Source organism: Choristoneura fumiferana, chromosome 24 (genome assembly GCF_025370935.1).
Source record: "Choristoneura fumiferana chromosome 24, NRCan_CFum_1, whole genome shotgun sequence".
In the NCBI taxonomy this organism is placed as follows: Eukaryota; Metazoa; Arthropoda; class Insecta; order Lepidoptera; family Tortricidae; genus Choristoneura; species Choristoneura fumiferana.
The window spans coordinates 6,839,119-6,856,231 of record NC_133495.1 but is presented as its reverse complement, the minus strand read 5'-3'; the positions used below and the strand labels follow the sequence as shown (position 1 = coordinate 6,856,231).

Here is a 17,113-nt window from a genome sequence, read left to right as displayed (position 1 = left end):
TGATCACAAAACTCATTTATTTAATTTGAGAATAGTAAAAAATTACTACCTTACTGTGGGTACCTCATATTATTAGTTTTTTTTTGCAATGCTTGCTCAACGACTAAGTTTTTTCTGAACGGAGAAGATTTTCAGGAGCTCCGGCTGGGATCCTAGATTTCTTTGGGCAAACGCATAGCAGACAAAAACTAAAATTATTAGAAATTTGGAAGTGACAAGTGACACATACACGTTAATTATATGTTCCGAGTTTTTGAGTTATTTATACATTTTATCATTAGACTACTTATTTGTATGGTATTTTATAAAATCTAGATATTTGCTTACAACAAATAAAAAAAATCAACCTTTCAACCTAACTGGAATATAGTAGTCGTGACTTCTAATAGTTGCGATAGATACATAGTATAGATAAAATGTCACTTTTGGCATATGCTAGTGACCAAGATTTTCGGATCTCTGGTCGGGTTCTCTGTTTGTCAAATATGCTTTAGTGATTATCAGTAAGATTTATTAATAATAGTAGAATAAAAAAACAAATTAAAAACATGATAAATAATAATAAAGCTTAGAGAACTCGATATTTTTCTGCAGTCAGTACAGCAGACGGCCGGCGTGCCCGGCGTACTAGTAGTTATTATTTACCGGCTTTATCATTTCGAAAATTTCATATTCCCGCACTTGGACGCTTGAGGTTTAAAAGCGTAAGGGGGACGTCAACTTTTTGCCTACAAAGCAGTACAGTAGTTACGCCCAAGAGTACCAGGATGGCATAGGAGCTAGGGGGCCGGGGTGGCTAGAAATAATAACCCCGGCGCATGCAAGACGGGCGAGGCGCTGGACATTCGTGTTAACTATGTAGGTACTCTATTAGCTATATGCTGCCCTAGTGCTGATGAAATAGTTACTAAACTTAAAAAAAAGAGGAAATTTCATAACTGAAGGATTTTTGTATTATAATTCAAAGTACAAGCGGCAAACAATTATGCTGGATAGTTTCAACACTTTGTTTGATACTTTATGTTTACTGAACTCTTGTATCATTTCTATAGAAGGGACGGATATACAGGGCGTCCCACGGCTATGCCACATGCAGGGTAAGGTACCTTTAATATTGTAGATAGACAATTTTACTGAAATGAGACTTTATTTTGATTTTAACAATAATTTTAACTGCATTTTTGAATAATTGCCTGACTGAACCCGCCAAATGGTAAAAAAACACACCCGTAATTTTACTACACCGATCGAAGGGTTCAATCAGAAGGATTATTTTTTCCAAGTATCATAGCATCTTAAATAAAAGAGACCATGAAATTTTACATTTACAATGTCAGGAAAATGAACACCTTTTCTTCGACTTTGGTGTGCTTCTAAATACTATTTTTTTCTTTTAAAAACGTCAAAGCGCAACTAACAAGTACAAATTATAAGTTAAGAGATAGAAATTAAGTAGAATTACTGACTATGCACACGAATATCTTTTAAAATAATGATGGTATTCGAAAATAAATGCAATCAACTGACATAAAATTAAACAATATTTTTGGGGTGTCTGAGGTTTTCAGTTATTTAATTAACACCTTGTTTATAGATTTTCCTTTTTTCATACAAATTAAATACTGCAATCAATGTACGCTATCTCAGAACACAACTGACGTCGCCTGTCACGCTACAAACATCAAGCATTTTGCTTTACATTGCTTCTTCGAGTAAACTTTAAAGTGTAATAAAAATTACAAAAACTAATTATTTTTAAAAGTCACTGAACTGATGTTGTTCATTTTGACGAGTTTGATCTATGTTTTAATTATTTGCTCATGTTACAGGCCACACCCGGTATACAAGAATTGCTCATTTAAAGGTATTAAGAATAAAAATAAGAATGGTTTATTAGTTTATTAGATAAACCGAATTAAAATTAAATTAGATATCTCTCTCACAAATAAATTCAATTCCGGATATCTAATTCAAAACATGTTTTCGTGTGGTTTACCTAGTACTAAAACTATTAACAATAAAATTCGAAGGATTTTGAATATTAGTTGTCAGTCCATAAAAACAGTGCAATTACTTTATAAATTATTCACCCAACACTTTCCAAACTTCGTAGCACTCGCTACGGCGTAGCAACGGCCGGCTAATGTATCAGTAAAAGTAACTAACGTCACAAAGAAGTCGTATTAGACATACGTACGTACGGTGTATATAGCTGTTAATATAAGGCGACGGGGACGCTAACCCATCAGGGTCCCTAGTATTTTTAATGAAAGCTGTGGCGTCGGGCGGGCGAACTGTACCGTATTAATCTTAGCAGCGGACGTCCTAACCTCCTGCGGCCCCGGCGGCCCTGGTAGGTGGTGCCCAAGATCCCCGCACAGGGGGCGACTTTCCCCGATTTTTCTCCATTTTCCCTACTTTTTCGCTGCATGCATTATGCAGGGCGGTACGGGATTCGAAATTTATCGATGCCGAAATAAAACTAATGTATGTTTGTATAACAGTGCATGCATACTACAGTTTTAATTTGCAAGTAGCTGTTTATACTCGGCGACGTAATAAATAATACAGTAAGGTTAGCGGTGCAGTGTCGTGTGTCATTGTGTGTAGAGGACTTGACCGCGGGCGCGGACGCGTCGCCGGAATCACGTGTCAATAAAAGAATCAACCCCCGTTTATTTTTCATTTCAGCGGGAAACGAGGAAATTACGAGCGAGTAAAAAATACGTCTCGATCTTCGCCGGGCAAAAAAATCCGCCGAAAAGGAAGCGAGCGACCATTAGGGTATTATCGGGGAAAAAAGGGCGGAGGGGAAAATCAGAAAAAATTGCTCGTAGCCACCCTTTCCTTTTCGTGAGCGTCGCCTCGGTGCCCCCTTACATTAGACTCCCGGCGGGGGCATGTATGGAGGGGGCGAATTACATAAACGGCAGGTGAATTTGGAAAATTAAAGTTGGTACACTATCAGGTTAGCCGGCTTACTGCCCGGCGGCCGGCGACCTATTTACGGCAAACCGTTCCGGTGAAACGAGGTGTGACCACGACTAAACTTTAGGACAACTTTGCTACAGTATATACTTGATATTAATTGTAAATGGAAATACTGCTGTTTGGGGGTAAAAAATACAATAAAAGAATGTTTCTACTACTTATGTCGGCTGCTCGAAATAAATAATAAATGCCGTTGTCATTGTCATGAGTCCATAACACTTTATTTTGACATAATTTATTTTTCGGTTACGCTGTAACCCTCCCAAAGTAAAAGTGACAATAAAATCCTCTGTAAAAAGTTTAAATTCGCTTGGGCAAGTATGAAAACAACGATAACACCATCGGACAGTGCAAGTTAATTTTTTTACGGATGAAGTCACACTTTTAACATGAATCTGCATTTTCAGACGATATTAATATAAAGACTGAATGACTGCATCGATACTTTTATAGTTCCCTTGACTGCCTATACATCCTATGTAGCCTATGTAGTGGGTGGACCTATACATTATGTGTACATATACAGTGTGGAAAAATAAGTCGGGCCCTGGAGGGAAACTACCTTATATCCTTAAGTTGGCTCATTTTACTTAAAGGAAACATTCCTTTATTTTTAAAAAGAAACAAAACTGCATTCAAAGATTTTCTAAAACTCGCTTGCCTCGCCCGGGACTCGAACCAACTAAAATAAAAAAAAACAAACACTCGCTATTTTATTATACTAATCGATAGGATTATTATTCAGGATAAAATTTCTCAAACAAACATTTGAACTCTCGTCTGTCGTACAAGATATCCATGAAGAATACCTATTTAGTACACAAGTTCTTTAATGAACATTACCTAGTACTTACTGTTCATTTCGAACAATTTATCAGTTAAATAATTTAAGTGTATCAAATTCATTATAACGTAAATGTTAATGTTAGATTTTACGATTGTTAAGTTTTCACGATTTTTTCTTCGATCAAAAATAAAACTAAAAACAAAATTGTACCCGTAAAGAAATCTAGAGCATCACAAAGCTATTTCAAACTAGACTAGAAGATAAAAATAAAAACTAAGAAACCTTTCAGACGACCCCTAGCTACCAGGGCGGCAAAGCAATTCAAGAGGCTTGCAAAAGAAATCCAAAGGGACAAACGCTAACGAGTGCGTTCGAAGTCGGCGAGACGCGTCAATATCAAAATAATTCATGTGTGACAATAATTAAGAGGTTTCCCGCCCCCTGTCCCGTTGTCCCCTTGGGGTACAAGGGGGAGGGGGACGAAGCCCCGTCTCGCTTATGACTCGATAGGTACCGCTGTGTGGGAGTGATTGGATTCCTAAGGAAATATTGTTTGCAAGAACACCCGAAACGGTAATTACGTGGGGGAAATTATAGTTTTTGTTCGGGCAAAGTTCAGAAAAGCGTTTTTAAAAAACCAGCGCTGATCTACTTCATTTCGACTCTAAAGCATTTTGCTTTTGACACAAACAATATTCTACCAAATATGAGGTCAAAAATATTATCCAGTTATATCATTATTTGTCACAAATGTTATTAATAATTATAAATGTCATCTAATACACTTCATTCTAAATAGAGTTAGACGAATTTAACGAGAGCATACTAATTTTGTAGTTATTATTTTTCTACTACGTACTGTACTATTCATTAATTCAAAATGCGACTTGGCAGGTTTTTTCAACTTCGAGAATTAAAAAAAAGGCAGTTAAAAAGAGAACGGTTCAGATTTAAGAAAACTTCTTGATCATTTCACGACACGTGGGCTTAAGTTAGGGCATGTACAGTCGAGTTCATAAACTTGTGAGCAAACATTTGATCAAAAATATCTGACCACGCTTCTACGCCGTTAACAATAGAGTCGTGTTCAGATATTTTTGATCAAATTTTTGCTCACAAGTTTATGAACTTGACTGTGCTTTATACAAAAGAGACGTTAAATTAGATATTCAGGAACTTTGTTCTGTCGGCACCTGTTCCAGATACTTTTCGGTGAGTATTTTTTTAATTACAGTCAACGAAAATGTGAAACATTTACGCGAATACGACAACTCGTAGGTGTGTTTGCTACTCTTTCCCGCTAAAACAGTTGAAACGCCAAATTTAGATGAAATGTTGGTAAACAGCTGGATCTTTGGAATAACAACATCTACTCCGATATTCCCACGGGATCGGAAGTCATGTATTGTAAAAGCCCAACCACGAACCTCTCTACTAAATAGAGACATGACAATTTACATGAGGGTTATAATTACCTAATGATTTATAAAGATGACACGGAAATTTAACAAAATTGAAAGCCACATTAAACGAACCTTGCAAGCGAAGCGAGGGGAAAAGGCTAGTTTATTATATAATACGTATAATACAATAATTTCATATTAAAAAAAAATCGTTATACCCCGTGAGGCAATAAAACAATGGCCGCCAATAAAAACGTACACTAGGAACGCATAAAGCGTCAGAAGTACTAATTTGTAGGAGTAAATAGAGGCGCACCTACGGCTGAGTCGGGTCCGAAATGATTATTTAATAGTAAACCCTCCCCCTGCGGCCGTGGGGGGGCATGGGACCCTAGAAAAAGTTTCGCAGCCACGTCTATCAAACTAAGGGAGCGGACAGGGAAAACCTTTGAATAGGCTGCCTCTGCAAAGCTTATGTGCTCCGGATAAGTATATATGTGTAAATGTATACTATGATAACTAATATGTATGAGTATGTGTGAACGACGTTGTATTATTTTTAAACTAGGTTTATTTCAAATTAGAAATGAGCGTTATATGAGCTGAGTAATGTTCATGCAATGAAAACATACATGAAGTTGTATGATATTTCCAGTTTGACGTTACTCCAAATCGACTATCCGAAGTATGTTAAAACAAAAACAATTCCATAGCGTGAAATCGAACCCGGGACCTCAAGCTTCGTAGTCAGGTTCACTAACCACTTGGCCTGACCATCCGGTCGTCTAAACTTGACACTACCCTATTGCTCAGCCAAAATATCAGCAAATTGACTAAATCCTGTTCCATAGATTTCATGCTCCCGAAACTTATCGCATGCGGTTGCTCATATACAACATAACCAACTATTACGTACGCCGCACAATATTGTAACCTAATAATCAGGGAGAATTATGTCAAAATGTATAATAAAACCCAAGGATAACGTACTTTAAACGACTACGCATCGCAATAAGAACTTACTAAGGTTTTGGGTCAAAAAATCCTCAAAGGTGATTTTTATATTCCAACATTCCTTGACACTGCACTGCACAACATTAGTTAAAACTTCGGACTGCTAATCCACCTGCGTCCCCCTCCCCGCTTCTGCTCCCTCTAAACATGTCACTATTTGCAATATTTTTAATTTTATTCAAAAGACGTTGTTACTTCAATATTAATATACTCGTAGAAAAACATTCGGAATAGTTCTTGTAATTCTCATTATAAGTAGTTTAAATTCCGAACAAAATACAAAATTCATAGAAAAGTTTTACTTCATTTTATCGTATTTAATCGCTACAGAACCCTATCTTGGCGTGTCCGGCGGTTTTACTTAGACATGACGTCACGTGCGCCCAGTCCCGAACTTTAACGCGCTTTATCTATGGATTAATAATTATTATCTTTTTTATCCAGGACTACCGAATTAGTCGTAACTGTGTCTTATTAAATACTGTCACTAGAATTACTACTGTAGCACAAGATCATTAAAGTCGGGAGTATTTTTCTTTAACTTCACTTGTAAATAAGTGGTTTAAATTAAAGTTATTACTTCAAAATAATTGATTATTTATAAGTCATGCAGACATGCACTCAGTATCAGTTATCCACTAATTATTTTGAAAGTAGTAGGACAATTTCGTAAGCTTCGTAAAGCTTTTTTGTATTTTTTTGCGTTTTAATTTATGAAACTACTTACAAAATTTTAAAGTACTTAGTTAAAAAATAACACCCCTCTTTTTGCGTCGGGGGTTAACAAGCCAAGTCCAAGAAGTTTTTAAATATTAGGCATTTGCTTTTGGATAAATAGAATGATAAATAAAAAATAATAATAATAAATATCACGGGACAATTCACACCAATTGACCTAGTCCCAAAGTAAGCTTAGCAAAGCTTGTGTTATGGGTGATAACCTAACCTAACCTACAAAAAGTTGGAAAAACCCCGACTTTGTCACTTCAAAGTTCAATATCTCAAAAACGGCTGAACCGATTTCGATGAAACATTTCTAAGAACCATTGCTAGTAACTCTGCTTTCAAATAAAAAAACGCATTGAAATCGGTCTACCCGTTTAAGAGCTACGGTGCCACAGACAGACAAACACACATAGTGGTCAAACTTATAACACCCCTCTTTTTGCGTCGGAGGCTAAAAAGGAAAATATTTCGGCACCAAAATAAATTAAAATAAATAAAATTTCCGAGTGACTGATACGTATCTCTCTATCTCAAAAATTACTGAACCGCTTTCGATGAAATTTGCACGATTCCCTAAGTTGGACAGTCCAACAAAAAATAATTTTCGCGATGTGACTTATAGCTTTTGAGATGTGTGCGGACAAACATACATACATTTATGAAAGTTGGCACACGTGTTTAAAAGCTGATAGAGACTAACATATCTAACAACTGAGCAATTCCGACAACATTCATACGGGTCGTATTGAAAACCTCCTTTTTTGAAGTCGGCTAAAAAGGTCAGAGCCGGGAATAGCGCTACGTATAGGCAAAGGCACGACGCTGTCAGTGCAGATTATATGGGGTTGAGTGTACCAAGGGCTCCCAGCGGGCTAGATGGGTTCGCCGCGTACTTTGATACCAGGAGATAAGAGGGTGGAAGGAGGTGGCATTTTACCATACCCGCGTTCCTTTAGCTTTAGTTAGTCTTTTAATACCTTTACCCGGCTGTGCCTGGAGGGTTATTTTATTACATCCAGGCATAAAGCTGAATAAGAGCGGATTCGACATAAAATCCACGTATTTTATGTGTTTAGTTTTTTCCATTATAGTTAAATAAGGTATGTATTAAAGAGAAGGTTAAGGTATGTAGTATAGAGATATCATAGTTCCACATACACTATAAAATATAGTGTGCGAGGTAAAAACAACAATCGGCAAGCCACAAGCCAAAAACAAACAATTCTATTGTTTGATTTTTCTTCTTAAAATCGAGTGCGTGCATTGTCTGGGAGATATGAAGACATAATTTTTTAAACCATAATGTACTATTTATTATCACCATACCCATTTTTCCTAAAATTCGCATCACTGTTTATCCAAAATACCGTATCCAGAATGCGTATGCATTTTATTCCGCCCTGGTAGCACGCCCATAAACCCGGGCGGGTCGGGCTACAGTAATGATTTACGCACCCTTAAAACATTTATCGAAACTCCTATAAGCCCATGCTTCCCTGATTTTTGTCTGCTCTGATCATTCGATAAATCAAGGAACCTTATCACATTCACATCTAAACCGCTGAACCGATTTAGATGAAATTCGATATACAGATAGTTTGAATCCCGAGGAAAGCATTAGGTAGGTTTTATCCCGGAAAATGGCGTAGTTCCCGCGGGATATCAATAAACGAATTCTACACGGACGGAGTCGCGGGCAAAAGGTAGTTCTAAAATAAACTACACTATTTTACCTACCAAGATTAGGCCAAAAGTAGAGACGACTGTAACAAAAAACCGGGCAAGTGCGAGTCGGACTCGCGCACCGAGGGTTCCGTACACATTTATAGGTATGTAAACGGGAATCGTGTGTTGAAGATATTTCCCGCTTTTTCCAAGTGATTTAATACATCCAATGTAAGCAGAGCCCTGCTCCTAAGCAGAACCTACGCAGCGTGGGGTCAGATTATATTGGTTGTTGATATTTACAGACACAAAAAATCAAGATTTTCAGACTTTTCTAGTTGGTTGTGTTATATTATAATAGCTACCTTCACACCTAATTTCAAGTTTCTAGGACAACTGGAAGTACCTTATAGGTTTTCAGTGTACGGCAATTTGTATGGAATCACATTGTTTAATGACTGTAACTTTTGATTGCGTTGACTTAAAAGTTTGATTTTTTCAAGGCTTCAAGGGACTGCTGATATGAGTATTCGATATCAATTTCAGCTTGATACCTCCACGCGTTCCAGAGAAAGAGGGTCTTGACAGACGGACGGACGAACAAAAAAGTGATCCTATAAGGGCTCCGTTTTTCCTTTCGAGGTACGAAACCCTAAAAAGGGGAGGATTTTGACCAGCAGTGAGACACACTACAAGACAAATAAAAGAAACATTTTCACAATTTCATACCAACACAAAACACACAAATATGAATCACGCACACAACTAAACAATTCATACGACTGGTCGTTCACCATTAATGCATGAATTTAACACTTATCACATGTCCGCGACGAAAATACAAAAATTGATACAATTTCGTTTGAAAAATGACGTGAGCGTTAATGAGTGACTGGCACGAAGCTGCGTGTTGGGCTTTAGGAGCGAACGAGTGACGTTTTGGTGAATAAACTGCCAAGTGTGCGTCTGACTCGTGCAGCGAGCGTTCCGTACGACGATATAATAAATGATGTAAAGCCTAGATTAGACTTGCAAGAAAAATCGTGAAAGTTGGATTTGGATTACATTACGATTTCGTTAAGCGAACGAGTTTGTGGTGGTCAATCAAGCGCCGCAATGTAATGCAAACACGCACAATTTTTTTCGCAGGTCTAAATTGGGCTTAAGAAGAGCCCTCTAAAACAAAATGGACAATACAATACAAAATGGCTCGTTATTAAACACCACAATATAGTAAGCAGTACAGAAAACAGAGGTACGTAGAGAACATAAGCGATAGGCGGTCTTGTCGCTTCAAAACGATCACTTCCAGGCAACATTTGCAATAGAAGGAAGTAATGTAGATGTACGCAGTGTGGTGGGATCATTTATATTGGTTACTGTCATAGACAGACTGCCATAATTTTTTTAGTCGCTTATTGTATAGCTCTATCAAATGGTTTTTTTGTCCAAAATGAAGTACACTAATTTTAGTTTTTGCGACATTTGGTGATTTACGTGAAAGTGAAGGAAGGTAGAGGCTATCAGCATGAAAGCATATGTTACGCATAGACGTAGCTGTCTAACACTAATGAATTAACAAGGTAAAGGTAACTATTAAACATGGGCAGTGGTGGTCATTTCCCATCAGATAACCTGCATGATCATTTGTCGCCCTCTGATAATAAAATAATACTTAATTTTAATTTTTGCAGTAAACAGTAATAAGGTTCTGCTTACAAAAAGAATAGGATAACAATAGTCTTGATTAAGATTGGTTTTTGGAGTCTTTTTGTATTTTTTATTTCAACTCCAAATTTTGTTACTTTTACGTAGTGTCACTGCTCAAGTGACTAAATAAGAAACAAACAAGCTATGTGGTGCATAGGAGAAATTCGTGTCTGTACTCCTGTCCAGTGGTAGTGTAGGGCACGCAGCACGGAATGCTGAGGACCTGGGTTGGATTCCCAGCGCTGGTCTCTTTTTCTGGTTTTTCTGTGCATCTATGTTTCAGTATGTATTTTCGGAATAGTCTTGATAATTAGTTATTTTACTGACCTCAGTAACCTGACATGGAACGCCGCTTTTCGTGGGTAATTCAAACCTTGGAACAATACAGTATTTGACTATTTTGTATATGTTTTATAAATGAAACTACGCAATGCCTGTTATCGAATAGAAAAACAATTTTTAAGCTACCTTTACAAATAACAAAGTTATAAAGGTTTGAAGTTCAAGATTAGACAGAGAAAGACATACTGACATGTGACGTCACACGCCAGTACCGCCATACTTGCTGCATAGAGAAAAGCGTTTGAGAAAGAGACAGGTATATAGATTTTTCAAGAAATCACTATAAATCCAATTTTCAACCGATTTAAATTTTCTCTTCGCTAAACACTATCTGTATATATTTTCATAATAATATTAAGATATGGCAAAATCAGGAGTTGTCAAATACCGTATTCATCAGTCACGTCGAATGTAAGGTTAAGCGCAGCGTACGGTGCCAAGCCGGGGCGCCGGGCGCAAATAAATGCCAGTTAAAACCCCTTGCGCCGCGGGGGGGGGCGCCCACCCCGTTGTCATTTACCCTACTTACCGTCGCTACCAGGCGAGCATACAAGCAGCGGAGAATTTTAACGGAATTAGTCGCGAGGCTGGCCGCCTGCAGGGCGCCGCAGTAAATTCACCACACATGTAGGTTGTGCCGCCCACCTCCACGCCTGGTCTGCGCGCCTAGTAACCCGCGGCACGAGGTGTCTACACGCAATGCCGCAAAAAACATTTCGCCGACAAAAAAATAAGTACCGTTAGGTAGAGTCGGACACAGTTATTACATGTCGTGAAATAAAGACGATACGTAGCAACGATACAGACGAGAGCATATGCCTTCAAGCTTGATGGAGATAGACTACACTGAAAATCAAACATAGGTACAGTCAACGTCATAAATACATAAGTGATCACTTTTGTACCTTGTCGCTTTCAGTCGTTACATGATTTCGTATGGCTTTTCAAACATGACGTTAAATTGATAAGGTACAAAAGTGATCACTTATTTATGACGTTGACTGTTCATGACATATTTTCAAATCAATCCTAGTTAGTTTGCTTGTACACGCCAGTAAGTCTTTCGCCAAATTGTTAATTCAAAATGTAATCATGTTTTTGACATGATACGCTTTGAAGTTAGATCTATGAAGAGATATTGATATATCGACCAAAAGTAAAAAATCCTCAAAACTGTTCAAACTAACCTGAATTAATTTTAAAACCCCTTTTATGTAAGTACAGGTCTCTTCTCACAATAAAGGAGCCGTAGTATCTCCCACGCGGACCTGATGTGGATTGGGAACACATACGATTTCTACACAGGTGCGTGCAGGCTTTCTCACGATGTTTTCTTTCACCGTAAAGCTCATGAAAATTTTCTAATATTATTTTGCACATCAATTCCGAAAAACTCAGTCAGAGGTATGTATGTAGGTACTAGCCCTGACTCGAACCCACGACCCTCCGCTTGAGAGGCCATGAGACATTTTATAGACCTAACTTTTATTCAGACCGTCGTAACGTAACCACTGTGTATGTTTTAGCAAAATCTTAAAGAGCTGATGAAGTCAGATTTTTAAATAAAAACTGAATGGAAATGATGAAATGTAGTACGTAGGACATAATTACAGCTCTATTTAATTATCTTTACTAATATTAAACCTCTAAACTTTGATGAACTTTTGTATGGAGTCAGTTTGGGACCCTGTGCAGGACACAAGATAGTTTTTATGAACTAACTCTCTGGCAAAAATCACGTCGATCCGTCGCTCCAAACAACACGCAAACTTTCGCACTTATAATATTAGTATGGATAAGAGTTACACCGAATTTCAAGTTACTCGGAATAAAACGCCTTTTTAACCTTTTTCAGTGCCTGTATATTTTGATTGCGTGACTTAAGAAGTTTGATTTTAATAAGTCAAGAGGTAGCAGGCCTGAGTGATTGATATTAATTTCAGCTTGATATCTTCCCCACGCGTTCCTGAGAAAAAGGGTGCTGACAGACAGACAGACTAACAACATAGTGATCCTATAAAGGTACCATTTTTCCTATTATTAGATATTTCTAATCTATTGAATCAGGCGTTACTTTGCGGAGGTCCATATCAAAGAACTAAAAGAATATATTTGCTCACCGGCGACCTTATGATAGCTACGTTTATGCAAGAAATGCGTGTTCATGCCCACCACCCACCACCTCTACACTGTAAGAACACACACAAATTACAGAAACCCATTATTCACCACCACCAGACTACACTGACGCGTTTCGAACTCAACCAGAGGTCATCTTCAGAGCAACACACGAAACGCGTCAGTGTAGTCTGGTAGTGGTGATAGATGGGTTTGTGTGATTTGTGTGTGTTTTTACAGTTTGGAGGTGGAGGAATCTTGCATAAACGTATACTCCATTTATTTTAGCATTTAAAACTTAACTGTAATATTTGCACACGTTTTTAAATAAAACAACGAAACTATTTAAAATTGTGTTAACTTCTGTAATAAAAACATAATAAAAACCGCCAATAAATGTACAGTACATGTAGGTATTTTTAGTCCATTTGTGTTCGAAATACCGAGAAACGTGTGCTACAATTTGACCGTTAATTCAAACCTTAAATTAAACGGAGTATTAACTATCATAAGGTCGCGGGTGAGCAAATAAATTATTTTAGTTCATTTCTAATCCTGCGTGGCAGAGGCAGCACGTCATGGAAACAGAAGTTGTTTATCGCATCTCCTTGTCTTTGTATCCACGACGCGGGACACTTCTGTATGTTGTAGTCTAACGCTCACTTTGACCTAAATACTGACAGCGACTGACCGACTGGACAAACAAATTAGATACGCATCCCCAATTAAAACAACTCACTCAACTAATTTCGATCATAACGTCCACTTAATAAACTCCAAAATCGGGCGCATTTTCTTTTTGTCACTGCATTGTTAACCCTGCGAATGCCAGCGGGGTGCCATACGACCCTCTGTTATTATCGATCGTCCAAACTTAATTATGGCAACTCAAGGTCGGACGATGCATACGCACAAATTGCTTTTCGAAGGGGACCAGGGACTTCCTATGAATAACTGAATCGCGTGTAATTGCTATCTTGAGGAGTCAATTTGTTTTGAATTAAAATTGATGCTCAGTCTACGCCTGGAGTAATGACAGATGGAGCGCTCAAACATCTTTGATAAAGCGGGTCACTGATGCGAGTTGGAAACTTAAAATGTGTTTTCTGCACGTGTAATAATTGAATCGTTGCGTTATTCATTTCTCTCGGTGCTCGTGTCCATAAAACGTCATAGCTGAAAATTAGTTACAAGTTACCTACATCATGTTTTCGGACGCTGGCTTAGCTTTATTAGGGGTTTATCGAGCGTTTTAGCTAATGTAAATAGAATTATTACAACAGTGAGTTTGAGCTTATGTTTTCGCACAGACCAAGCCGACCGCGGGCAACTTTCACAAATATTCGATGGGCCGTGAGCATAAAGCATTCCTCTATGCGACGCACAATAACAGAGAAGTTGTAATCTGCGAGATCAAAGCCGCCGCACGGCCAAGTGCCGAATAAAATAGCCTGTTGTGTTATTAACGGCCGCTAGAGTGCGCTGGAAGAGACATGACATAAAATAATGAAAAGAAAATGACTCGAGTTGTTCTTTTGATCCACTTTGAAACGAACTATAGAATAGGTTGTGCCAAGACTACAATTTATAGGTATATATTCAAATACCACTATTTAATTAATGCATTTTTAAAACCAGCAGTAATTGTTCATCCTTATATGTGCTGTGTCAAGAATGTATGTGAGTCTACATTCCGAGAATCATACATAATGCTTCATATAAAAAATTGAAAGCATTATACAATAGTAACTCTTAGTCTCTTAGTCACTAGTGTATGCCTACTAAGTAGTGTTCAGTTTAAAAAACACAAGATTATATATTTTGTTGCGCTTTACACAATATAGACTTCACAATTTTTAGTTACCGATTTTCGAAAGATTCTTTATTACGAGGACACGTACTATACCTACCTTACGAGTGTCATTATTATTTGAATTTATATGAATCGTACTAAATACTTAATTATGTATTTCAACTTCTAAACTAAACAAGCTGACAAATGATTAAATAGTTTGTATATAAAATCATAAGCCAAGTATTGATAAAATATAATTTACGCAAAAAAAATCTGCCAGAGCGGCGTCTTAACGTACTTATACATAGGTACTCAAGTACGTTCTTACTAAACAAAACCGCAATAACCAAACAAAAAAGCCGATCCATCTACTCTACATCCCTGTCCTCGGTACCCGAGAAAAAAGGGGGGAGGGTCGAATATCCCACAAGGGGGGCCGCAATGGACTGAAGGAGCCCCAATCAATCTTACAAGTCGCAGCTAGGGAGGTACTTTTGGGGGTCGCAGGGACGATACCCTCTTACGGACGGGCCGACTGACCCTTCGGCCAGCCCGCCCAAAAGGACGTTACTAACTTTTGTGGATTTTCTGTTTACATTGTGCATTGGGATTATGATTTAATCGTAAGCTGAATGTTAAAATTATTGTTAGAGTATTGTACATTTCTAAAAGCTGCTAAATTTTATTGCTTTGCTTATTTTAATTATGTCTCTGTTCAGAACCAGCATTTTAGGAGATTATTAAGCCATGCAACAATAAGTTGAATGTAACGATAAATTTAAATTTAAATCTAATTACATTATTTATTAAACTGATATTATAGTTGTGAAGCTTTTTTATTAGATAGCAGAATCGGGCTGTAAAACGTGTTGTCTATATTGCTATAAAAATTTACTAAAAAAAATCTTCGGATTTACTTCTCCGCAATATCGCTTTATTATTATCGTGTTAACAACATTTAAACGTCGTACACGACCACACGTCCATTATATATCGCTCAGCGTCATTAAAAGCGCAAAAAACAGTCATCAGAAACTCAGTAGCCGCCTTCTCCGCGGGGCCCCGTTTTTGTGTCTTGTCTAATACCATGACGCCCCACCCCGATGAAAGGGGGCGCCCCCACCGCTCGGAGCGAGAAAAATGAGTTAGAAAAGATGCGGCGCCCGATTATGGCGTGACGCTGTGGTCCTTTGTGTGGGACATTCGTCTGAATCAATCGCGTCGTGGAGGACGAGGCAGCCGCAGGGTTAGCCGATAAACAGGTGCTTGAGTAGCTATGCGAGCCTGGTAGTTCATTCACATATTAAGTACTTAATGAATACCTAATTAAGTCAAATATTATTTCTAAATGAAATAATTGATAGATTCAAGCGTTACTTTGGAAAGGTCCAGATACATGAACTAAAGATGAAGAGCAATGTCACATAACATTTTATGAAATAATGTTGATGTGTTATTTTTACTAATACATAATTATAAGTAAAGAAATGAGCCTCTAATTTCAGTAGGGTAGGTTAATTACATAGTTTGCATAACGCAAACCGAACTTTGACTTAATATGGTGTCACGAGTTATATAAATGATCGGCAATCAATTTTAGATACAATATAAAGAATCAACTTTAATTAAGTACAATAAACCTTTTTTTTTTTCAAATAACCTACCCATAAAAATTTCATTTTTAATACAAGCTTTTTTTGCTGACTGTACTTTTTGTTGACTGTACTTGCATTGTCACCCAAACTACATTTGCATACCAAATTTCAAGTCAATGCCGTTGAAGAGTAGACGATCCTGGCTGGACTTATAGATTATTGTATTGTCACGTGATTTACATAAGTATTCCAAATTTCAAGTCAATGTGACTACTGGAAGTTGGTCAGTTTACTTGCAAGATTTATTTGATTACAGACATACTGACAGACAGACAACGGGAACGAAAGGTGAAACTAAATAAAAGCTTGTAAAACACTCCTGAAGAATTTTATGGAACTTTGTCGAAAAAGGTATTATTAGGTACCTACCTATTGCTGCTACTACTACTTTCGTCTTTGTTTTATTTTACTGAAAAAAACAGTTTTGTGCTTTAAAAAGTGTTTTATTTATAACATCGTCAACCGTAATTTGGAGTCTTTATTGTTGTCTGTCATTATCAGCCACGGAGTGAAATGAAATTGAAATGAAATGAAATGAAAATCAAATGTTTATCAGAGCCTTCCGAGCCAAATGTACGCGGTGTGGGGACATTGTCCGAGACCCTCCTTATTTTTTTTTGTTGTAGCGGCAATAGCTATGCACATCAGCTTCAGCTATCTACTTATGTACCATCGTCCAAAATTATTAAAATGTTCACTTATACTACTTCACACTTTTCAGTTGTTAGTGTCACAATGTCGAATATTTCGCATAGTCGCCACTGCCGCTATGTGGCGCTATCGTTGTCCACGGTCCCAATATATCCAACGTCAATTGGTATCTTAAATATTGAAATTTCCCCACTAAACTGTCTAAACATTTACATTTCTGTATTGAAATACACTAGTCTACTTTGTATTACAATGA

General features: G+C 37.5%; 1 protein-coding gene across 4 annotated transcripts in view; it reads right to left on the bottom strand.

Moving 5' to 3' along the window:
* Positions 1–17,113, bottom strand: part of LOC141441805 (nucleolar protein 4-like) — a 155,977-nt gene that overhangs the window by 64,744 nt on the left and 74,120 nt on the right. The window lies entirely within an intron of this gene.